We start from the raw sequence: 25,407 nt of genomic DNA, 5'->3' as shown, positions 1-25,407 counted from the left end.
TGCAGCAAGGCCCGCACCGAGATGCCTGGTAGTTCAAAGCTGGAGTGTGCTGTGGCCCTACAGACCTACTGGAGAGAAAGAGAGCTAGGGTGCAGACTCTCCGTGCTCACTGCTCACGAAGCTGTCATTCCTGGGCCTGTGTGCAATTTTCATGCTTCAGAAGGTGGAGCTAATAACATCACGGTTTAAGCACTTGGGTAAGATGGCCTTTCCAAAACAGTTTTGCTAAACAGAATAAAAAAATGCCCAGCTCCCTGTTTTAAAATGCATTTTTTCTTTCTTTGAAATTATTTTAGATTTACTTATTTTTGTTTTATGTGTACGGGTGTTTTGCCTGCATATTTATTTACCATGTGTGTGTCTGATATCCAGGGAGGCCAGAAGAGGCCAGTCAGATTCCCTGGAACTAGAATTACAGAAAGTTGTCAGCCACCATGTGGGTGCTGGGAATCAAACTCAGGTCATCTGGAAGGGCAGTAAGTTTCCTTAAGCACTGAGTCATCTCTCTAGCCCCCCAACATGCATTTTTCTTAATTACATAAAGATGCACAAACATACTTTGCCATATTTTCTTCAGAGTGTTTTGGGGGGGGATGCATGGGAAGGTGCTCCTTCCAAGCATGCTACAGCTCTCTAGCAAGTGGGAGGGACTGCAGCTTGGGAGAGAGGCAGTGCCAGATGCTGGGTGCAGCAAGTTGGTGACTGCTGTGTGCAGTGCTGATGCTTTTCCCTACTGCAGCAGGAGACCAGGGGCTGAGCTGAAGCATGGAGACTGACCTATGACAGGAACCAGGGTAGAAGAGAACTGAAAGTCCTTCCTGACCTAGGCCTCCTCTAATAAACAGAGCGTGTTTTCGACAGGGCAAGTGAGTGCTGTGTAAGTGTCCCAGGCCCATGGACCCCATGAGCCAGCTCTTCGGGGATGCTCTCCTCAGCTTACCAGCTCGCCGCCCCCATTCTTCGGAATGCCTTTCTCTTTCTCTCTCTCTCTCTCTCTCTCTCTCTCTCTCTCTCTCTCTCTCTCTCTCTCTCTCTCTCTCAATAAGCTGCCTCAATTTCTAGTTCTAACCGTGTATCCCTGCACAATCGGAAGCCCTGGGATTCGGGAGTCGAAGGGAACCCAGTGCCCTTTGACCTCAGATCGGTGGCTCTGCATTCCTAGGCATGCTGTCCCTGATGCTCTGGCTTCTTGTTTTCTCTTTTCCATTTCCCCTCCTCCTGACAATTGCTGGGATTTTTAGCTTGCCTGCTCTGTTGTTTTACTCTCAAATTTTAATTACATTGTCCCCAAGCTTCATTCTGAGTCCATTTTAAACTGAGAATCCCAAGGAGGGAACCCCAGTTTTCTTGGTAACACCCCCTGGACCCACATGTTGCCTAGGAGGGCTGCCTCCGCACCTTGCCACTGCCTAGCACAGCAGCCTCGGAGTCCTCCAGCAAAGCAGCCCTAGGTCCTTCCCTCCCCAGGAGCCAGCTTCCTGCCCACATCCCTTGTCCCAGGCTATCCACTGGAGCCATGTGGCTCCTGGTCCACACCCTAAGCATTTCTATGAATCTGGGCTTTGTTGGATGTTTATTTGTGGGGTGTGAGTCCCAAAGGCAAACGAAGCTGGGCCCCCATGCCAGTGTCCTTGGTAGCCTTGGATCCTGGGCCTCAGAGGCTCAGCTGAATCCCCCAGTGTCGTAAGGCCCTGAGATGAAGTTGAGACAGGTGAAGGACAGGTGGGAAACACTGAACCTCTGGATTGAGGGGAGGAAGCCTGTGGAGGAGGAAGCCCGAAGCAGGCTGTGGGAGAGACTGAATCTTGGCAGAGTGTCTGAATGCCTCAGAAAGCCAGCTTCCCCAGCTGGGCCTGGAATGGGGTCCGCCATGCTTCTCCAAATACAGCAGTCACTGATTTCACCCAATCTTTGGCAATCTCCACAGCCCGGGTAGCCAGATCAGTGGCTCTGAAAATGAGAATCACCTCAGCCAGCATTCTTTCTGAGGCAAAGCGTAAAGAGGGCACCAGAGAGCCCAAAGTCTAACAAATAGGGTGCATTCCACAATTCCAGGGAGCCCCCTGTGTGGGCGGTGGCGGCGGAGGGAGGCAGAGTCTTAGGAGAAGCAGCTAGATGGGCAGCCGCCATGCCCTTTCTTCCCTGTCTTGAGAAACAAGCCCTGGCGTCTGTCCTTGACAAAGCCTTCTGTCCTCAGAGATAACAGGACTGTGACTGCTGCTGACAGCTGCGTGCTCGCTCGCCTTTCCAGAGAGGAAGCTGACCCTGGGGCTGTGAAACTACGATAGAAACTGAAAGTCTGCCTTTCCTCGCTGTACCCTCTTTCCTGTTTGTATACCATCACACATACTCCACCGCGCACACACAGCAGATGTGGAGAGAGGACAGAGTCCCTGCTAAGAGCTAACAAGTGTTCTGCGTACAGTGTGGCTGGCTGGCGGATAGGGTGTGATCCAGAAAACCTACCTTTAAACAATCCAACACTCCCCTTCCCGAGAGCTGACAGTCGCACAAAACGGAAGGCTTCCCAACTGGAGCCAAGCAACACTTCACTTCACCCTTTCTTCTCAGGGGTCGATAAGACGGGGTTCGGGCAGGTGAGAGTGGTCTTGGAGGTGAGGTGACTCTTGGCAGTGACTTTGACTGCAGCACAGACCCTCTGACCCCTCCCCAGAGGAGCATCAGAGGTCTGGGAGAACGTTAAAGATTCCAAGCAAGATTCTTCCAGAATTCGCCAGCTAGTCCTCATTGCAGCTGCTGCAGCAAGGGGATGTGTTTCTCCCATGCAGTGTCAGGGAAGACTGTCCTAGTCACTAGACCTTACACAAGAAACAGACGTTCTAGACAACAGGAATCGAGAGGGGAGGAGGAGGGTGAAAATGTAGGAGGGAGAGAGGGAAGGAGAGAGGGAGGAAGGAAGGAAAGAAGGAAGGAAATAGGAGTCACTTATCAATAATCAGCTATACAGCAAGGATCAAAAACCATTTTCACACTAATAAGGATGCCAGCTTGCCTAGGACTTTGACTCAAAGCCCTCACTCATCCTCAAGTCGGTTTTTTTGCCTTCTGTATTTACCAGTTCTCATGGACATCACTTTTTCTGCTCGATGATCCATGAGCCTCACAAGGAGTGTTAAGTCCTACCCCTACTATGCCATAGCCAAGGACGGGTGTGCTGGAGCCACCTCAGTCCAGACTGATGCCTGTCACCTGCAGTGGCTTCTGGACAGCTGCTTCTTGGGCTGGAGAGGAAGGGGACTTGGACTTCAGCTGGGCAGTGCCCTCGCCTTGCAGCAGACACAGCACTGAGCATGTGAAGAGGTGATGCCCTGAATAATAAGAAGTAGGTATTCAGCTGGGTGGTGGTGGCCCACGCCTTTAATCCCAGCACTTGGAAGGCAGAGCCAGGCGGATCTCTGTGAGTTCGAGGCCAGCCTGATCTCAAACTCAGAGCAAGATCCAGGACAGGTACTAAAATGACACAGAAACCCTGTCTCCGAAAGAAAAAAAAAAAGTAGGTATTCAAGTCTTTGTCCTTGATTCCTGGCACAGAATTCCCAAGCTCATAAGTTCCAGAACAATAGAGAAGCATCTTCTGTCCTAACATGTCCCCTTTAACCCAATTCCTGACTTTCACCTGGGATGCCCTGGGCCATAAAACCATCTTTTGTCCTAGGGACCTTTTTTTTTTTCTTCTGATGGGGCTGGTCATCAGCTGAAAACATCCACTCCCTCCCTACATCCTCTGGCAAGTGAAGGGGACTAGAAACTGGCCTAATAATTGATCCTAACTACTTGACAGAGCCTCTATAATGCAAAAGCCTCTCCATTGTGGGGCTTGAGATGCACCCATGTTGGTGAACAAGGACACCTACGAATTCTGGGAGGGTGCTATACCCAATGGGTCATGGAACCTCTGCACACCTTCCTTCATATCTTGCCTTGTGCCTCTCTTCAGTTTGGCTTTTCCTAAATTGTATCCTTTTGTAATAAGTGGGTGAGTCAGTAAAGTGTTTCTGTGACCTCTGTGAAGAGTTCTAGCAAGGGATGGATCCCAAAAGAATTGTGAGGGCCTTGGATTTGCAGCCAAGTCAGACACAGGGTAAGAGTGGCCTGGAAATGCACTGCTTCTACCTGAATCTAAGGGAGAAGGCAGTCGTGCGAAACTTAAAGATCTTTCTTGTTTGTTTATTTATATTTCATTTTATTTTTGTTGTTGTTTTTGAGATGGTCTCAAGTAGTCTAGGCTGGCTTTGAACTTGCTATGTAGCCAAGGTTGACCTTGAACTCATAATACCCTTCACTCCAATTCTCAAGTGCTTAGAACACAGACAGGCACCATCCCACCTGGCGAAGCTAACTTCTACCCCTGTAGGATCTGATGCTGTCTGCAGGTGGATGGGGTCAGAACGGAACTCCATTGTGGGACAGCCAGCTGGTCCCAGAGGATTAATGAAGTGGGGGAACTGCATCTGGTCACAATGAATCCTGTGTTGTGAGGCCCGGGGGAGGAAAGCAGGTCTGGTGTCTCCTATCTCTCAGACACTCAGTTGGTGGTCTTCAGAGACCTGTGACTAAGAAACATCTGTCAGGGGACCTTGAAGCTATATTCCATCAAACATTAGCTTAAAAAAAGTATGTCCAGGATAGGAACCACTAGCCACATGTGGCTGGCAGTCACTTGACACATGGCCATTGGATGTGCTGAAATGTAAAAAGTGCCTCAGGCCTTTGAAGAAAATGTGAGATAAAGAATATAAAGCAGCTCCTTAACTTGTTTAGCACTGATTATATGTTAAATTAGTAATATTTTTCTTTCACTGGTTAAATATATCGTTTAAATTATTCTTTCTTATTGTGGTAAAATACATGTATCACAAGCCTACCATCTCTTTAAAGACTTGTTTTAGTTTTAATTTGGGGGAAGGGTATGTGCATGTGAGTGCAGATGGCTGAGGAGGAGGGAAGAGGACATCAGAGCCCCTGGAGTTAGAGGCGGCTGTAAGCCATCTGACACTGGTACTGGAAACTGAACTCACACCTTCTACAACAGCAGTAATGCTCTCCACCGTTGAGCCATCTCCTCAGACCCTGAGCTTGCCACCTTCAAGAACACAGGGTGGTGGTGTTGGGTGCACACCTACTATCACACTACCATCACCACCAGCAGCCTTCCACAGAACTTCCAAAATTGAATCTCTATACCCAAATAAGCAACAAGTCACACAGACACACTCGAGTGCACACATGCACACATCTTTTTCTTTTTTTAATTTTGAGACAAGGTCTTACAAAACCCAGGCTGATCTCAAAGGCACCATGTAGCTAAGGATTAACTAGACCTCCTGATTCCTCTACCACCAAAGTGTTGGCATTCCAAGAATGCGCTACCATGCCCCATTTATGTGGTACTGGGGATGGAGTCCACAACCTCATTCATGTTAAGCAAGCATTCTACCAACTGAGCTATATACCCCCAGGCCAACATCTACCCATTTCACCCTCCCTCACCCTTGGAAGCTGTCATTCTGTGGTGTGTCTCTATGAACTTGAGTATTCTAGTATCTAACACAAATGGAATAATAAAATATCTGCCCTCTTGTGAGCAGCTTATTTCTCTTAGCACAGTGTCCTCAAGATTCATCCAAGCTGTAACCTGTGACAGAGTGCCCTTCTATTTTTCAGGCTCAATGATACTCTTCTTTGTGTGCAGGTCATATCTTATTCACCCATTCCTCTGTTATTGACACTCAGATTTCTTTCACCTGTTGACACCTCATCATGCATGTGCTGCTGTGAGCATGAGTGTGCAAATGTCTGTTCAAGTCTCTGCTTTCATTTCCTTAGGGGGTATGGCCAGCAGGAGAATTGACAGATTTTTCATTTGCTCATTTGCTCCTTAACATTTTGAGAAGCCACAGTACTCTCTTCCACAGTGGATACTTCACTCTACCCACCAGCAAAGAGCAAGGATCATCAGTTCTCCGCATCTGCACTGGGATTTTCCCATGGCCATCCCATCGAATGTGAGATCTGTATCCCATAGTGGCTTTGGTGTCAGGTTCCTGGTCATCAGTGACTGTTCAACTGCATTCTTCTCATGCCGTTTGTGTTTGCTTGCTTTTCTAAGTGGGTTCTTATGCAGCCTAGGCTAGTCTCAAACTAGCTAATGTAACCAAGGCTGGCCTTGAACTTCTGATTCCCCCGTCTCCATCTTTCAAGCACTGGATTCCAAGGGTCTGCCATCATTGGTGGCTCTCTGTCCCATTTTAAATGTAGTATTAGGATATTTTAAGTGACACGGTGGCTGACGGTGTATCTCCATCACGCAGCTTGAGTTTAGAGTGAGCAGAGCCACGACTGCTGTCACTCACCAATATTGTGACAGCAGAAGGGACCCTGATAGCTAATTAGTTGGTCAGTCGCTCAGCTGCTGAGGTAGTCAGTTCATTTATTTGTTTATTTTGATGCAGGATCTCGCTCTGGATCTCGGGCTGGCTTTGAATTCTCAATCCTCTTGTCTCTACCTCTAAGTCCTAGCGTGCATGTCTACATCACCACCCCTGGCCTTAAAAACCTAACATTCAAGTTTAGACATTTAGCTCCAATTGATGATCTCCAAGTTTCTCTCCAGAGATACTATTTTATGATTTCTTTCGTCTGTCTGTTCTAAGTACCTTTAGTGTTAAAGGAGACTCAGGAGCCATTTACTTAAAACTCAAAGAACCTCATTCATATGCCCCTGTAAAATCCAAGGGTTCGGGGTCTCCTTGCATGCTTGGAGTGTGCTGGTTACTTTGGTGGGACAAACGAGGCTCCAAGGCTGGCTGCAGTCCTGTTCTTGAGGTGGGGGGGGGGGGGAACGACAGGCAGCCGTGCCTCTAAATCCAGAAAATGAAAGCTTGCACTAACTGAGAGAAGAGTCCCATTCTTCTTTCATTTCAGCTGCTGTGAAAAAACACCCTGACCAAAATCCATTTAATGAAGATGAGGTTTATTTGGCCTATGGTTCCAGTCCAGCATTTCAAAGAAATCAAAGCAAGAACTCAAGCCACTAGTCAAATCACATCCACAGTCTAGAACAGAGAGAAACAAAAATGTACCCATGCTGCCAGGCTTGTACTTCATGAGCTTTCTGCTATAGGTCAGGATCTGCTGCCTAGAGAATGATACCACCCATAATGGGCTACATCTTCCTCCATCAATTAACATTCAAGACATTTGTCCACAGGCATGCCCGCAGCTACTCTCTCAAGTGAGGCTCTCTTCTCAGGTGCTTCTAGGTTGTGGTACATAGACATTTAAAACTCAGCATCACAAACCCTAGAGATATGGAGTAGAAAACATGGTCCCTACTACCTCTACTATATGAACTTCCCCATGAGAGGCCTTACCTTCTTGTAGGAGGGAATGGGAGGTGGGTTAGGTTGGGGAGGCTGGAGGGGCAGAAGAAGGGAAGAGGGTGATCTGTGATTGGTATATGTCAGGGACAAGGACCAGAATCTCTAGTTAGTGGAAAATTACAGACCCCCGATAAGATAGAGAACTAGATCATCTTACAGTCAGATTGCCTAGCAACAGGACATTGAGTCAGAGCCCTTGACCCTTTCACCCTGTAAAAATCCTATACAAACATCCTGTTAGCTTGCCCCACCTTATGCAGATGACAGCTTCCTGCTCCCCCTACCCTGCAGGAACTATATAAACCCTTCTGGAGAAAATAAAGTTGCACCTTGATCAGAATCTAGACTTGGTGTACTTTCCTTTGTATCTCCTGTCCCTACATTCCCTCCTTAGGGTGGTCGAGAACCCGTTGTAGCCCTGCAGGCGGGGCAGATATGTAAAATAAATTTTAAAATGTCTTAATAAAAAAAGAAAGAAAGAAAACATGATCCCCTAAAAACTTCAGCACTACACCAATACCTTCCAATGATAAGAGAAAATCATTTTTCCAGGAGAGCCTGGGAGTCATCAAAATGTCCCTCCTTGTTCTTTGGGTTGGAGACTTTGAGTTTTCTTCATGGAACTGCATGTGCTGTTTGAATTCTCCAACCTTACCCTACCTCACCACCTTGTCTGCTACTAACCGTCCTACAAGTCTGACATGTTGTCAACGGTAGAATAGGGCAGTCATCTCTAAGCAGTTCTATGAAGAGTTGGCTCGTAAGTATTACTACCTTTCGTAAATTTCCCTTTATGTCTTCCCCAGAGGATCAGCATCACTGGTCCACACTTCTTTACAACCTACTAAAGATCCCACAGAGTGATGGTCCGCCCCCATTGTGTGACATTATTCCTGGGGAGACAGGAACAAACATCTACTCACCCTAGGCAGAGAGACAACAGACCAAAGGATGGATATATCACCAAAATCCAATGTGCTGAACCAATGACTTTTATTGGGATTACTCACAGGGGTATGGGTGAGGGGCTACTTGCAGGAGCAGAAATGACTCAGAGACAGCCACATCACTAAAGCCCACCCCAGCATGGTGGCAGCTCACAAAAGCAAGAAACCTAGAGCACACGGCACAGCCTACAGGCTGCTAGGCAGGTTGAAGAGTGTGCATTCCAGGTAGTGAGGTAGCTTTGAGCCATTTCCAGGCAGCTGAGCAGGTCTCTGCTCTAGCCAGGTGGCTCTGTTGGTCTGAGAGTGTCCCTCAGCAGTCCTTACAGCTAATATAAACTCGGGGAGGGAAGGGTCGAGCGATCCTGGTTTCAGGTACTTCCTGAAGTTGTTGAGTTGCTTACTCTTGGGTTTAAGGAGTTTCCCTACAGGATGGCATGCTCCTCCCACCCCTTAGATGACCTCTGATTTAACATCCTGTGTCTTACTGAGCTTCCCTCTAAGCTGGAGGAAACTGTTACAGAACACCTTCAAGGAAAGGCTAAAGCTTCCAATTACAGAAAGTCTACAGAGGCCAGGCCTGTGACTTAATTCTTATTTGGTGTCATCTGTTTATTTTGTGGTACCTGGGGTAGAACCTGGAACCCTGTGCATGCTAAGCAACTGCTTGGCCATTCAGCTATAGTTACAGCATCAGCCCACCTGGGACTGAAGCTCGAGGCAGGGGAGCAGAATGACTGATGTGACTCAAAAGGAAAACAATGGTAATGCTTTAATGCCACATCACAAGTGAAGCTGTCCTAAGAATTAGGAATCAGATTTTACAAATAGAGCCTAGAAGACCCTCGGATTTATTCACCATGGCTTCTGTATAATATACATTATAGAAATGTTCATTATGATCTGGTTTTGTGTAATACAGGGGATTCTTTATCTCAGAAATAAGAATGACTCAATAACTTCCTTTTAACCCAAACTTTCAGCCCATTAATTTCCCCATAATAACATCAGCTAATCTCCCCTAGGCCAGTTCCTCCATCTGAGAGGTTAATTAGAAGATTTAATTGCCACATATGGGTTTTGGAGTTGTTGAAGCGCCTTCTGAATAATAGATGTGTGAATACTTCAAAAAGTTAAGAATAATAAAAATGGACATTATAAGCATATAGCCATCCTTCATTATCTATGATATTGAGTCCAGGACCCCCAACAGACGGAGTATCTCTTATACAAAAGGGTGTGATATTTACATATAGCATACACACCCTTCACACCCTTTAAATTATTTCTCTATTACTTAAAACACTTAACCCAGTATAAATGCAATGTAAATAGTTGTTAAACTGTTAATCATTATTTTGGAATAATGACCCTCTTGATGCCTTCACATATTTAGTACAGATGAGGTTTTTGTTGCTGCTGTTTGTTAAGTAAATTTTAAAATGAGCACCCATGGATGGGCTGACTGTAAGTGTGGTTCGCTATGCTAGATTTCCTATCAGAGTAAATGAGGCAACACTGGTTTTCATTAATGAAAGGAGAGTCTGCAGTGTCAAAGACAAAAGAAATGGAAGGTTTCCATGGATTCTCCAACTGACTTTCACCATCTCTTCAGGAGGTCAGCTTGGAAAGTTGTGTTATATGCATCACACAGTTTATAATTCATACACAAACACTTAAAAAGGCTAAACGAGGGTGGGGGAGAGTGAACTAAAGAAAAAGAAAAGAAAGAAAACAACACTGACTATAATGCTGGCATCTCTGGCTCTCTGGTTGTATAAAGAAAGTTTCCTGCAACTAGGAGCCAAGTTTCTGGAGAGGAAAGTGAGTATGAGTGTGCGTGCGTGCATGCGTGTGGTGCGTATGTGCGTACGTGTGTGTGTGTGTGTGTGTGTGTGTGTGTGTGTGTGTGTAATCTTAGGATGGTCTTTCTCCACCCAGTAGTCATACTGCAAGGATTACAGATCTCAGAAATCTTCAACCTTTGTCTCCAGCTTCATGTAGTTTATGAAGGCAAGAGTAGCTGAGGGTCGAGAGGCCCAGCCCTCTGGCTGCAAGGCATCTCAGCCCTCTAGCTGCAAGGCATCCCAGCCCTCTGGCTGCAAGGCATCTCAGCCCTCTGGCTGCAAGGCATCCCAGCCCTCTAGCTGCAAGGCATCCCAGCTCTCTGGCTGCAAGGCATCTCAGCCCTCTGGCTGCAAGGCATCCCAGCACTCTGGCTGCAAGGCATCTCAGCCCTCTGGCTGCAAGGCATCTCAGCCCGCAGCAGGTGTGGCAGTTACTCCGGTTATTTGTTTTTCCAGGTCAGGTTGGCATATTTCTAGCCTAGAGCTCTGAGCAAATGTTTAAACTTCATTTTCAGTCATCTGGTGTTCAGTTCCCCAGCATCAAAGGCAGGCCCCTGCATGCTGCCCTCCTAGATCCTCTGTCTTCGCCCTAGGGCTGATGGGAATACAAAAGATGGGAGGAGAGAAGGGAAGAGCTGGGCGGGTGCTTTACAGTGTTTCCTGATCTTCCTAGGACTCACTTCTCTGGCTCATCTTATTCATCTTCCTCATTCTCTTTTCTGAAGCTAGCTTTGTTTATGCAGCTATCAGTCTCTCTTTGCAGTTGCTATAGTAACCACCAGGGGTCAGTTTATAAAAGGGGAGGAAGTCCACTTCTGGGGAGGCAGCTTTCCAGCTTCTGTGCAAAGCACAGCAGAAAACAAAAGCCCAAATACCCCAGAGGAAACACACGGAAAAGTTTTCTACCAGCCCAAGCATCATGCTGGGCCTGAAACATCACCAATCACTGCCACATTTCTTCCCCTCAGAAAGATCATTCCAGAACAGCTGGTGGGAGCAAGAAGGCCTCACCCCTGCATTCCCCAGATTACTCTCTCTCTCCTTCTCCTCCTGCCCTTTGCCTTAATGGCCTGGAAGCACCTGTGGGAGAATTCTCTGGCAAGCAATTATGCATTCACTGAGGACCAGAGGCTACAAAATGCCACTACCTCCATCTGTTTCATAGAGACAGGGACAGCACATGGTTGGAACCGTAAATGGTGTCAAGGTCTAACCTTAGCCACCCATGTCAGTTCAGAACACGCTGGGGAACAAAGTCTCAGGATGCCCCCCCAGCAAAAAAAAGTTTTGAGCACTAATTTGCTTAGCTGACCAGACTTAGCAGAGTTGATAGAGAGGAGGACCAACTCAATCTGGTTTCCAGAGACACAACTGATAAAGTGTGAGCTGAGTTCATTTCAACAATTTCTTTGGACAAAGAGGTTCTAGCCACCAGCCGATCTCTAGTGGGAAGTTGATTCAGAATGCCCTGAGCAGAGAGTTTGCACAGACTGTAGTTATAGCCAGAGAAAAGGAAGTGACCTCCAGAGACAAGCTGCTTAGCTGAAATCAGCATGGAGCCCCGTGTGTGTGTGTGTGTGTGTGTGTGTGTGTGTGTGTGTGTGTGTGTGTGTGTGTGTGTGTCAGTTTGCAGCCTCTGATCGGCTTGACTCCTTTACTGGGATATCAGAAAATACTTTCAGGTTACATTACAACTTGCTTTCACATCAACCTAGGTTCCAGTTCACCCTACATGGAGACCATCTTGGGCCAAATTTTTCATTTAAGGATGGAATCAGATTTAGGCCAAACTTATCCATTTAACACAATGAGTGTTTTTTGTATGTATCCTATTTATTTGTGACATACATGTGACAAGACTATCCAGCTTATTGAACTCTAGTCTAACTTCCTTCCTTACAACTACTGAATGTCAGGAACTCAACAGATAAGGTCTTCATTCCAAGTGAGGAAAGCACAGATTACCTTTTGGGATATGCTAGCTCTTGCACTATCATATTGAGTATGAATGAGATAATTTACATATATGCAAATCACAAACCTTGTCACGGAAGAAGTTACTAATCTTTCCTCAGATCTTTGCAAATACCACATGAGTTGATTAAAAGTGTTCAGTTCTGCATTTTGCAACAGGTCAGTCTCAGTCTACTTTCTCACTAACAGTTCAAAAATCAGCCTTTCTAAAAGATAACGTATTTTACTTTTCTTGACAGGAAAAATATATTTATGGGCATGTGGTAAGGAATAACTAGCCTTCTGAGCATTAGATATGGGTTCAGGGAACTGAACTCAGGTCCTCTGAAGAGCAGCAAGTGCTCTCAACCACTGAGCCATCTCTCCAACCCACCTTCCCCTCTTCTTCAGGTTTGTTTTTATTTTGTTTTGTTTTATGAGCTTTTGAGAGAGAGAGAGAGAGGATCTCATTGTGTACTTCAGACTGGCCTGGAAATTCACTCTGGAGCCCAGGCTAGCCTTGAACTCATGATCATTTTGTCTCTGCCTCATCAGGCCTGCCTTCTCTTCCTTATGCTAAGAAACTCTGCCTGCTTCTTCACCACGAAGACTGACTTGGTGAGAATAGTGAAAACATCTACAAAACCTAAGTTACTGGCTGCAGTGCAGCACCTGCTGGGTAGCTCTGCATCCATTTTGACCCTAAATCCACACAATTAAGGCAAATAAATCCAAAAGTGGGCTGAGAGCACATCTCAGTGCCAGGGTGTGTACGTAGAGCATGCAAAGCTTGGGATCAGTCCTCAGTACCTAGAGGAGAAGAACAGAAATCAAGAAGCACAAAGGAACATGGGAACAAAGCAAAAGGCAGCACCAAGCCATCCCATCAGCCTCCCTCACTCCCACCCTCCCAGGTCCACCCACCCACACCCACCGCGAACTCACACTGCAAGGGTTCTCACAGTTCTACTGCAAGACAGGCAATTAAAGGAAAACTCTCAAGGTAAACATCATGCACAATCAAAACATTCTCACCCGATACTAACTCTAAAAATGTCAATACATTTTTCACCAAGAAAATAAGGGGTCTTATTTTAGAAACTGGGGCTGTGAGTTCGAATTGCATCTACCTGACCCTGTCAGAGCACATGGGCTCTTTAGTGTCTCTGCGAACCAAATGTAGCTTCTGAGTCCATACTGTCCAGTGCTCCTGGCCCCAACTGAGGGGTGCTGAGAGAGCATCTGTAAGTCACACAGAGCTGTTCAGACAAACGGCAGGGAAGTATGAAATGCGATTATTCGTGCTATTCACTTCGTGAACAAGCAGCTTGATTCAGGAGTTGGAATCGGTTTAGTTTGGTCAAAAGCAGTTTGAAAGGACTTATCTCTTAAATCCTGCTTTCGTTTATTTTTTAAAAAACAAGTAATTCTTTTTTTTAAAAAAAAATCATTTGTTAATAAACCCTCCATCTAAAGCTCAAGCTGTCAGACGGTGTCTATTTAACACCATCCAACAGCTGTTAAATGGGATAATCACCTGTTTATCTTCATGTCACTAATTCAAATGCTAATTGCACTCCAGACTCCCGGCTTAGTCTCCAGCCAGACCAGGTGTGCTGCTCTGGGAGAAGCTGCTACAGGGTCACAGGTCTCCATGGATTCATTTCCAGTGACCAGATAAAACAGGACAGTATACACACACACACACACACACACACACACACTGTTCATTACTGTGAAAATTTTGATGTGACCTAAATATCAAATTACAATGGGGTAAACAACCATGGAATGTAGTATTATGCAACCATTATAAGGGTGTTTATGAGTATGATTAAATAACAAGTAAAAATACTTGCTTTTGTTGAGTGGGAAAAGCAGCATGCAAAACTGTTACATGCTAACACATAGGAACAGAAAAAGGAAATGGGCTGGGGACATAGATCCCTGGTGTTGTCTAGTATGTAAGAAATCCTGGATTTCATCACCAGAAGATATGGGGGGGGGGAGATGTGAGAGTGCACGTACACATAATAGTTTTGAAACTAAAAATTAATATATAAGGTATCAATTTAAAGTATTAGGGACGAGGGAGATGGCTCAAGGACTGGGACAATTTGCCATAAAATCACGAGGCCCTGAGTTCAAATTCTCGGCACCCATGTGAAGCCAGGTGTGGCTGTGAGCTGTGACCCCAGCGATATGCCAAGCAGACAGGAGGATTCCTGGACCTTGCTGGCCACCAGCTCCACTCCAGGTTCAGTGAGAGACTCTGCCTAGGGGAGTAAGAGGAATGCCAGGTTTGCAGCTCTGGAGTCAGGCTCTCAGAGGGAAATCGGGGCTCTAGAATCAAGAGTGATTTGCGTGTTGAAGATCATCATAGTTCATTTCACTCCACTGTAACAAAATACCAGAGGCTGGGTAATTAAGTTATTTCTTATGTCCCTAGAGGCTGGGAAGTCCAACATGAAGAGGGTCCCACCTGATAGGAGATACCTGCTGCGCCACCCTAAGGTAGAGGGCAAAACGGTAAGATCATATAAGAAAGACTGTAGGAGTCAAATCAGTGCGTGGGACCTCCCTCCAGAACAGCAGTCATCCATTCATAAGGGCGAGCCACAATAAGCTAATGGCCCCTTAAGGCTGGCAAGGTGACTCACCAGGTGAGAGCACTTGCCACCAAGGCTTACAACCTGAGTTTGGTCTGCAGAACCCACATGGTGGAATGAGAGAATTAACTCTCGGAGTTGTCCTCTAACCTCCACACATGTGCATCCATGCATTTCACATGCATACATGCACGCACAGATAACAGATTTTTTAAATGTAAAGAAAAAGAAGTTCTACATCTCAATGCATGCATTGGAGATGAGCTCACATGAAAGTTCTAAGGAACACACTCAAACTACAGCAACGGCATTTAAAGTAAGGAAATAATCTAGAGCAGTGGTTGTCAACCTGTGGGTCACAATCCCTTTGGGAGTCACATATCAGATAGCCAGCATATCAGATATTTACATTATGATTCATAACAACAGCAAGATTACAGTTATGAAGTAGCAACAAAATTTATGGTTGGGGAAATCACCATAAAGGGTCACATTAAAGGGTCACAGCATTAGGAAGGTTGAGAACCACTGCTCTAGAGAGACCACAAAGGAGAGGAAAGACACCCCAGGACAGCATTGGAGGGCAGGTTCAGGAAGAGACACCAAAACAGAAGGAAAGATCCGGGAATAAGATGTACCAATAGCAGGTTTAAGACAAGGAACTATCGACTGGATTCAAAGTTGCTGAAAGGCTGCTCTTAGCAAAGAAAAATCACTACCAATTTTGGTCACAAGGTGACCAGTACTTACCACGTGAGACTAGGCTTAGTGGAGTGATAAGAAAACAAAGAAAGAAGTAAGGGGGTGGGGGCATGTGTGACCCCTGGTGAATGTCCCTGGGAGGAGAGCTAAGATATGGACCATAGTTGGCCCGATTGGGACAAGTGAAGACTCCTTGGGGAGAAGGTTGTAAGGTCTTGTCTGTTGCAACCTGGATCTTATCCTCTTAAAGGATTGGTCACCAGCCTGTGGTGCTGTCTGGGAGAGGTGGAAGATTTAGGAGATGGAGCCTAAAGTGGGGGGAGTCTTTTAGGTTATTTGTAGTGCACCCTCAAAGGGGATGATGGGAATCCAGCCAGTCTGCTTTCGCTCGTGTTTCACAGATGATGTAATAAGAGGTCCCCCTCCACTGTGCTCTCCTACCATGTGCAGTCTCAGCACGGCCCCCAAAGCCACAGAGCAAGCAGCTACAGACTGAACCCTCTGCAGCCATGAGCCAGAGTAAACCTCTCTCTTTCTTTGTGACTTGTGTTGTCTCAGATACTTATTATATGACCATGTCTGACAAACGCATTTTAAAACTGGCCAGATTGATGGAGCAGAAGAGAATTGTTATAATATGGTGGAGGGGAGAGAAAAGAAAAAGGTGGCAGAAAATCTAGAAGGGGGGATCGAAAGGAGGTGGGGGTTGACTCTCTATGGGAGAAAGGAAATGTCACCCAAAGTGACAGAAGAGAAGGCCAGGAAGACCCAGGACAGATACTGGTGGCCTGAAACATTTGACGGGCTGAGGAAAGGGACTCCCTCCTGATCACTTCAATGTTCCTGGTCAGTCATGTGACAAGCTCACCAGCAGAGAGTCCTCATCCATAGCACTGTGTGCCAATCAGCTTTACTTATGAACACCAATGTTTTCATTTCATGTCTTTTTTGTGTTTCTAGACATTCTTCTTTTCATTTTAAAAGTGGAAACCTTCACAGTTCATGGGCCATGGAAAGGCAGGAGCAGACTAACTCTACCCAGAAGTCATAGTCTGCTGGCCCTATATTATAGCAGAGAATGCCAGCCATTTCTGTGATAGCCTGAGAAGTGAGAAAGGGCCTTGGCCAGAGCCTGCTCTCATAGGCAGCCCGAAGTGAGTGGCTACAGGGCAGGGGACCTTTTCAGGCAGGAAGAATGGTGGACCTCCCTCTTATCTCCTACTGGCAGGTATCGGCTTCTTCTCTCAACTAGTATTTTCTAAATATGTCTTTTAAAAGGATGGGTTAACTCTGACATTAAGTAGACGGAAAGGAAACAATTAGTGCCATTGTCTACAGTTGACCCAGTCCTTCATGCTGACCCAGGTACTGAATACAACGGGAGCTTTGTGGAGGCACCGAGGCACCGATGACCGGCTCCCCCCAGAGCAGTCTTCACGTTGTGAAGTCCACTGCAGCCAGGACATTGAAATTCCCAGACAGTCCTATACCACTGCTTGGGATTAAGCAATATTATGGTGTGTTTTAATAATAGAAGTGAAGTACTGAAATAATAATGTTCTTTGGATATTCTAACTTACCTTTAGATTTAAAAATTAAACAAACAAAATACCCCAATTATTTTTACATCTTCTGGGTCTTTATGTGAGAGGGACATTGTAAAAATGCATAAAGATGGATGGAAACTTGGAACCACAGCAAAATTCAGAGACAAAATGAGGGAGAATAAATTGATACTAAAGATGACTTCAATTATAAAGCCAAATGAAATTAACAGTGTCCATCTGTGACCAATCTAAAAAATTCTCAAATGCTTAAACTAGATGGATTTTGTTTGAAATGCACCCCAATTTCACTAATTATTTTAAAATACAATGCTGTTTGTATTTGTTCAGGCACGTTTGCATGTTTTAACTGTTTTCTACTTGATGATTGAAATTGATTTTATTTACTAAGTGAATAAAACAGAAGGAAACATTTGAAAGGTTAACTATTAGAATAGGCACAGTGTTCTCCTTAGCCCATTGTCAGATGGGCACATCTGGTTAGCTGCCTTCCGGGTTAGATCTGTCTACACTGGATGTCTGGTTTCTTCCAGTGCCGCCTGCGTACCTGCTCAGCGTGCAGCTTTGAAAAGAGTTGTGTAGGAATTGACCCTGGGAAGAGTTAATGCTTCCATTTAAGGTAGCTTAGGTGCATATGATTTCCTAGTTAACCGTCTGCAAGGGCATCCTTCCTGGCCATTCTGCTTACTAGATAGGTGGGCCACCTACCCTCCTGAGCCTTCTAACCATAGTGGGAAAACACACAGTTCCTAGCATTCAGGGCTGCTAATGCATTCAGCAGGTAGCCTTGAAGAACTCCTGGATGGTGTCTGGGGGGTGGGCAAATTCTCATCACTCAGAGACTCTCATCTGAGTTCCCAGCTTAAACAGGCGAATGTCCCTGAGGCTCTAACTGCCCCTGTACATCACCATGAAGGGACAAAGCAGAGCACTTGGCACACAGTCAGCACTCGGTAAACATATGGAGGTTGATGAGTTAATTAGCCGGCTAATTAATCAATATAACCAAGGCCTTCCATAAAAGAACAACACACTCACAAAGCCGTCCTTCTGTGGAGGTTTTACAGTCTCCCCATTGGGTGAGTCATGTCTAGAGGGCCATTGATTGCACAAGGAGGGATGAAAACGCAGCAGTGCCCAGCAGTGCCCAGCAGTGCCCAGCAGTGCCCAGCAGTGCCCAGCAGTGCCCAGGGTGTGAGCTGTTGGAGGAGGCTGCTCTCTTCCGTCCCAGCCCATTTGCTCTTTCCTCCAGTTGGTGTTCCAGCCTGGCTCTGTCGGCTGCCCACTGAGGTCTGTATAAAAGGGAACCCTACATTCCACAGGATTCCCACCAGCATCCTCCCACCTTTCCTGCTCCTCCCCTAGCCACAGCCCTGCAGCAAGATGACTCAGATTGGGCAATAAGTTCACAAGCTTTCCAGAAGCCGGGCATAGTGAAATGTGGCTGCATTCACAGTATTCTGAGGCCAAGGAAAGTGTATCACAAGTTCAAAGCCAGCTTGAGCTATGTATCAAGCTTCTGTCTAAAACAAACAAACAAATAAAACATATCAGCCAGCACATCTTCCAAAATATTGAACTGAGAGGTGCAGATATAACTGGCCAATGACAATGAACTCGGTAGCCTTTGGTAAGGTTGTGGCACTACTGAGCTGTACTCAAAGTAAATAAGGAAAAGAAGTGAGTTGAATGAAAAGCAAGAGCAGATATTTAAGGGAGAGCAACATGGGAAGCCACCCAACTCACCAGAAGGAAAGGACAGTTGCCCCAACATTAAGTTGATCTAGGTCCTAGTAGCGAGTCCTAGATCACAGGGATCCTAGGCATCTATGGTTACTAAGTATCTGCTCTGCTGGTAGAGACATGAGTGTGTGTGTGATACCGGTTGGGGCAACAGGCAGACTGTACTGTGAAGATGGACAGTCCCAGCAGCATCATAGAGCCTACATGAAGCTTTACATCCCATCAGAGCTGCGTCACTATGCAACACGGAGGAGAAACAGAAGCTAAGCTGATTCTTCTAACACTCAGCTCATTCACACTGTCTCCTCACCAGTTCGAAACCCAAGCCCTCAGATACTCAAGACAACAAAGCTGGAATTACACACTTCCCTCACTTTCACACAGCCGTATGGGTGCGTTTTATACTCACTGCTGAGTTATAGCGTCTCCCTTCCTGACTTGCCAATCTGTGACAGCCCATACCTGAGTGGTGGTGGCCAGGCCTTCCTCTTCTTATAATTCTCTCTCTGGTTATGAACTTGATTATCACAACCACCAGAGCTGAAAATGGATGAGTTATTCATCCAGAGAGTGCACAGTACACCAAAGCCAAAAGTATGACGATGTAAGAGACCACCTTCAAATGCATAAACTTACATATACCTGCTCTTAAGAAGTTAGACCCGTACAAACTCCACAAGTCCGTTGTGTGCTGGGGAAAGTACTAAGTGAGGCTGGTACAGGGATTTACCCTCCACCGTCCTAGCAGCTCTACTCATGAAGGCCCAAAGCAGGAGCAACCCAAGGGTCCATAGGCATTTGAATAGATGACCACTGACATATGCACTCATGGAATATCATTCCTTCTGAAAGAAGAAAGCCTGGCTCATCTCACAGTGGGATGGACTTTGAGAACATTCTAAGAAAAACTAACCATTTGCGAAAGATCAAATACTGTGTGATTCAGCATGGTTCTGCTTATAAGAAAGTACCTAAGGAATCAAATTCAGAGATTGATACAGTTGCTGGGAATAGGGGAGGGGAACTGGGTTTAATAGGTACACACTCTGAGGTCTGTGATGTGGAAATTGTAGAGGTGGTTGGGGATGCTGGTGACTTAAGGTGTGAATGTGTTTAATGCCGTCCAATGTGTATTTAATCGTGGTGGAATTGGTCAATTGCACGTTCTATTTGGTTAAACACAATTGAGAGCAGAGGCTTCAGGGAGGGCACTACAAAACCCTGTACCTACCCACATTTGTCCTGATGATGAGAGGGCTGAAGTTTGAAAGTTAATTTTTAAAGAACGAGACCGTTTGAGAAAGGCTAGGGACCTCCTGCTTGCTTCTCTGAACGCCAGTAAAAGCAGCCAAGGAAAAGCAAGAATCAGGCTTGGATGAGACAAAGCTGGTTTGTTTGTTCCTGGTGCTCAGTATTCCTCTTCCTCTACCTCTTCTCTCCACTCAGGACAGACCTGGGGACAAGACCTCTGCCCCAGGGCCTGGGCTGATGTCCTTGGCAGGCCTCTGAAGGAGCTTCCTCTTCCCTCAAGGACAGGATTACCCAACCGGCCAGCGGGATGAAAGGACTTTTGTCTGAGATGTGTACTGTAAAATCCAGCTCCTGTGTGAAGATTTTCATGACTCAAGAGCTTTCACGTGAATGCCTTTGCGTTTGGAAATGAAAGGTGGAAAGTTCTCACCCTATCACTCAATAAAAGTGCACTTAACAGTTTTAAACATTGCCCTTGCTGTTGCTTATGTGTGCTAATCTGTAGTTACTAGAAAGGTTTCATAACTTTAAATAAGAACCATCCCTATAAGGTACACACTTCCTTTGCTACCCAAATGTTCTAGGTCATGGCCTTTTTTGGTGTCCCTTGACTGAACAGTTAAGTACTCTCAAATCACAATCTGAGATCAGTGCCTTCAATGGTAAGGATGAGGAAGAAGTATCTTCTACCTGCCTTATACCTTCCCTCCCTGCAGCCTCCACCCCCTTATCTCTAGAGGAGCATGGGAAATTAGGATTCTAACTATGATGCAAAGCCAGTTACCTTGTGAGGCTACAAAGTCTCCATTAAGCAAACTCAAGTGTGCTGACTAGCTTTATGTCAATTGGACATAAGCTAGAGTTATCCGAAAAGAGGGACCCTCAATTGAGATGTTGCCTCCATAAGATCCAGCTGTAATGCATTTTCTTAATTAGTGATTGACAGGGGAGGGCCCAGACCATTGTGGGTGCTGCCATATCTGGGCCGGTGGTCCTGGGTTCTATAAGGGAGCAGGCTGAGCAAGGCATGATGACCAAGCCAGTACTCAGCACTCCTCCATGGCCTCTGCATCAGCTCCTGCTTCCGAGTTCCAGCCCTGCTTGAGTTCCTGTCCTGACTCCTTCAACGATGGACTACAAGATGGACGTACAAGCCAAATAAACCCTTTCCTCCCCAGTTAGTTTTTGATCATGGCGTTTCATCACAGCAATAGAAACCCTAGCTAGGACACTCAGTATAACATTTGGATTGTGTCAATTCCTAGAAAATTGTTCTTCTGACTTCAACTTTTATTCAAATGGCATCTTCCTGATGAAGCTGGCATTGGCCATGCCATCCAAGGTGAGGATTCCTTTGTCCTCTGGCTTCTGGGTTGTTTGCCCCTGTCATAGATTGCATTTCCCAGACTAAGACTGTGAGACAGAGAGGGGCCTGAAGGAAGATCTAGGAGTCAGCTCAAGGTTTCAGACAAAAAAAAAAGACTGCCACTACTTATGGGGAGACCTCAGCTACTTATGGGGAGTCCTAGGGAGAGTGACAGAACCTTGTATTTTTAGGTTAGTCAGACATTAGTCATGAGCCTCACCCTAGAAGTGTATTACTCTGGGCAAGGAAGTTCCCAAATGCTGCTAGCAAGATGCAGCGGTGGGTAAGCCAACAACAACAGACAGATAACCCCGGTGGTGGGAGATGGGGGTGCCTTCTCCCTGCCTGGCACTTTGCTGTCCACTGTGCCTGCGCCTTTTCTCATGCTGTTAGCATCTGTCACCGCCTATCTTATTATCCAACGTGCTGTGATGTTACTTGCATCTATCATGTATTGACTGTCCCAGCTCCATCTCCCCATCACCCTTAACTAGACGGCAAACTCCATCAGAGGCCGGCTTTTGTCATTTTGCTGGGGAAGCGGGGCAAACATCCAGAACAATGGCCAGCACTTAAAACGAGTTCCGTAAGTCTTTGCTCATGAGTGAAAGAACTCACTGTGTCTCCAATAAGATACTTAGGCAAGGTTAAAGTGTTTTCTTTTTGCTTTCCCTGCAGTGACAACTGTGGCGGCAGCAAGAGGGACAGCAAAACAGACAGCAGAAAGACCGCTAAGTTAGTGCCTTACTTAAAGGGGAGGCTCTCCCCTCGCTGCTTCCAGGGCAACTCTGAAGGACTCTGCCGTTCCGGCTGGCTCTCTCTGCCTGGCAACTAACAAGCGGCAGGGCTTGGAGTTGGTCACCTGGGTTCCCAGATCTTGCTCCCGTTTAAGTCCTTTTCCAGTGGTCTCACTGCAGTTCCTGCACGGACGGCACCCCTCTGCCCATTACTGTTTCTAAGGACATGCTGGCCTCCATTTCCCTCCTGGGGTTTGAAAAGGTTTCAGTTCTAAAATTCTGTGAAGCAAGATGGTGCACAAAGCAAGTCTTCTCTCCATTCAGGAGGTAACTGTAGATCCTATTCTGAGGAAGAACTTTCTGGAGCAAGTCTTGACAATGGTCGACCAGGAGCACAATCTAGAATGTACAGACACAGTTGGAAAGCTTTATTCTTTCTAAATTCCTTCTCTACAAAGAACAGTTTTTTTTCCGCTAAACTCTGAGTATCTTTGTTATGAAAGACTTAACTGCCGGGCGGTGGTGGCGCACGCCTTTAATCCCAGCACTCGGGAGGCAGAGCCAGGCGGATCTCTGTGAGTTCGAGGCCAGCCTGGGCTACCAAGTGAGTCCCAGGAAAGGCGCAAAGCTACACAGAGAAACCCTGTCTCGAAAAACCAAAAAAAAAAAAAAAAAAAAAAAAAAGAAAGACTTAACTATGGGATCCATGCAAACACCCATCATTGGACTATCATTTTGTGATCACTGTCAGAGGTCCTATGAAGACAGATATAAACACAGTGAAGACAGGTAACATTTCCAGACTTGTTTCCTACCCCCTAGTGCCCATCTGTCATCCATCCCGGGAGGAGCCATGGTCAAATCTTTCCATGGAGTCCTTGTGCAGTTATCACCACTTCCCTAAACAACACTCTTACACTGCAATTTCCTGATAGTTTCATGCTTTTAATTTTAGACACCTATAGACCTCCCACTCTGGGAAATGCCCATATAGCTGTCTGTCCTTCATATGACATTCTTGACATACACACAAACCCAAAGATACTCACAGAGAAACAGAAACACACAGAGACAGATACAGGCACAGAGAAAGACACACAGACATGTGGGCGCGCACACACACAGACATGCACACACAGAAAGAGACACATACACAGGTACATGCACTCACACAAATAGACACACAGACACATAGAAAGACACATATACACAGACAGACACGCACAGATATACACATAGAAAGACACACACAGATGCACTCACAGACAGACAGACACACGACTATTACTCATTTTATTTAAACCATCCCCTAAAGCCTATGCTATCACAACTGTGAAAAGCCCACTCACAGCTGAGCCACAGAGGACGGTTTGAAGACTCTTTGTCTCAAAACCAAGAAGCTAATGTTTATCTACTCCTTTTGCTCATTTCTTCAAAGTACTTAGAATAATTCAAATTCCAAACTCTCAGACAACTTTGTAAACTGCTTAATACTTTCAGGCGTTACATCAATTTCATCTTGAACTCTTCTAGAGGCTTCTGAAAGTTTAACTCAGGATCCACTGCCCTTTGCAGCCAGGAGGAGGCTGCACTCCTGGGAGATTACTGTGGGAATTCCCCACAACTTGCTTGTGTTCGGGTCCCCTCCCCTCTCCAGCATGCCACACCACCCTCTTCCTTCGCTCCTTTGTTGTGGAGACACTCACCCTCCAGTGACTTCTTCACACAATGTCTGAGCCTTGTGTACCTAGAAGCCGTTGTTTTGCCCCACCCTCCCTTAAGTGCAGGGGCAGAGCCCTCCAGGAGGAAATGGGTTTCCTTCAACTGTTTTAAATCATTGTCCGGCTCCCCTGGTTCCCACAGCACCGCTGAGAAGCCTTTCTGTCTCTTTCACAAGACCTTTCCTCTCCCCAGCACCCGCTAATTCTTTCCAGTGGGGCAATCTTTTATTTCTATTTAGTAAAACTTGGAGGAAATATTCTCAACATCTTTACTTGGCCACCTGCCCCTGAAGCTACAACCGTACCTTTTTCTCATCCCACCTCATACCGCATACACACATACACACATGCCAAAGCAAGTAAGAAGCTACAATTTTGAACATGATACAGGCTGTTTGGGTAAAGGCAAGTGAGGCATGCTGGCTAGGTTTTGTGAACTTGATATAAGCTAGAGTCATGTGAGAACAGGGAACCTCAACTGAGAAAATTCCTCTATCAGATTGGTCCATAGGCAAGTCTATGGGGGCATTTTCTTAATTAATGGTTGATGGAGGAGGGCCCAGCTCTCTGTGGGCAGTGTTGACCCCAGGCCGATGGTCCTGCATGGTATCAGAAAGCAAACAAAGCAACCCAAGGGGCAGGTCAGTAAGCAGAGCTCCTCCATGGCTCTGCTTTAGTTCCTGCCTCCAGGTTCCTGCCTCGGCTTCCCTCAATAGACCCAAAATTCCATGACACAGAATGTAAAAGCCAAAGAAACTCTTTGCTCTCCAGTTGCTTTTGGTCATGGTGTTTATCACAAGAGAAGACAGACTAGGATAAGAGATGAGCACAAGGGGCTGGAGAAATGGCTCAGTGGTTAAGAGCACTGACTGTTCTCCCAGAAGACCAGGGTTCAAGTCCCAGCACCCACATGGCGGCTTACAACTGTCTGTAACTATAGTTCCAGGGGACTGATACCCTTACATAGGCAAAGATACCAATGAAAAATAAATAAATAAATAAATAAATAAATAATAATAATAATAATTTTTTTAAAAAAAGAGATGAGCACAGACTGTCATACTGAAGAATAAGAAACAATTCTATACCAAAGTTTCACAATGGACTCAAGTTTCACAATGGACTGCTGTGACCCTGAGACTCAGTCTTGATCTTCCCTGCTCTTCCCTCTTAGAGGTGGCCCCTTGGTTTATTTCATAAGATTCTTCAGGGTTTGTCCAGCAACTGGAAGATCTGCCATCCAAATGTGGGTGGGTGACCAGGTACATCTGTGGGGTTCTGTTTCTTATACTGTAGAGTTGTCAGAGATGTTTTTAATGCACATGTATGTGAATATGTGTGAATATTCATGCATATGCTGGCACACCACATGCATGCACATGCATGTAGAGGCTGTCAACGATCTCAGGTGTCATCTTCAAGAATGCTGTCCACATCTTTTGGAGACAGGACTCTTGAAAAATATCTGTCAGCAGGGGTAGAACTGTGACCTGTGTGGAGAGAGGGTTCTGTAGTAAAAGATTGGAATCTGAAGGGCTTCAACAATCAACTCTGGGGTGTTGGACT

The sequence above is a fragment of the Peromyscus leucopus genome, chromosome 5, assembly GCF_004664715.2.
Source record: "Peromyscus leucopus breed LL Stock chromosome 5, UCI_PerLeu_2.1, whole genome shotgun sequence".
Lineage (NCBI taxonomy): Eukaryota > Metazoa > Chordata > Mammalia > Rodentia > Cricetidae > Peromyscus > Peromyscus leucopus.
Note: the sequence above shows the minus strand (reverse complement) of the source record.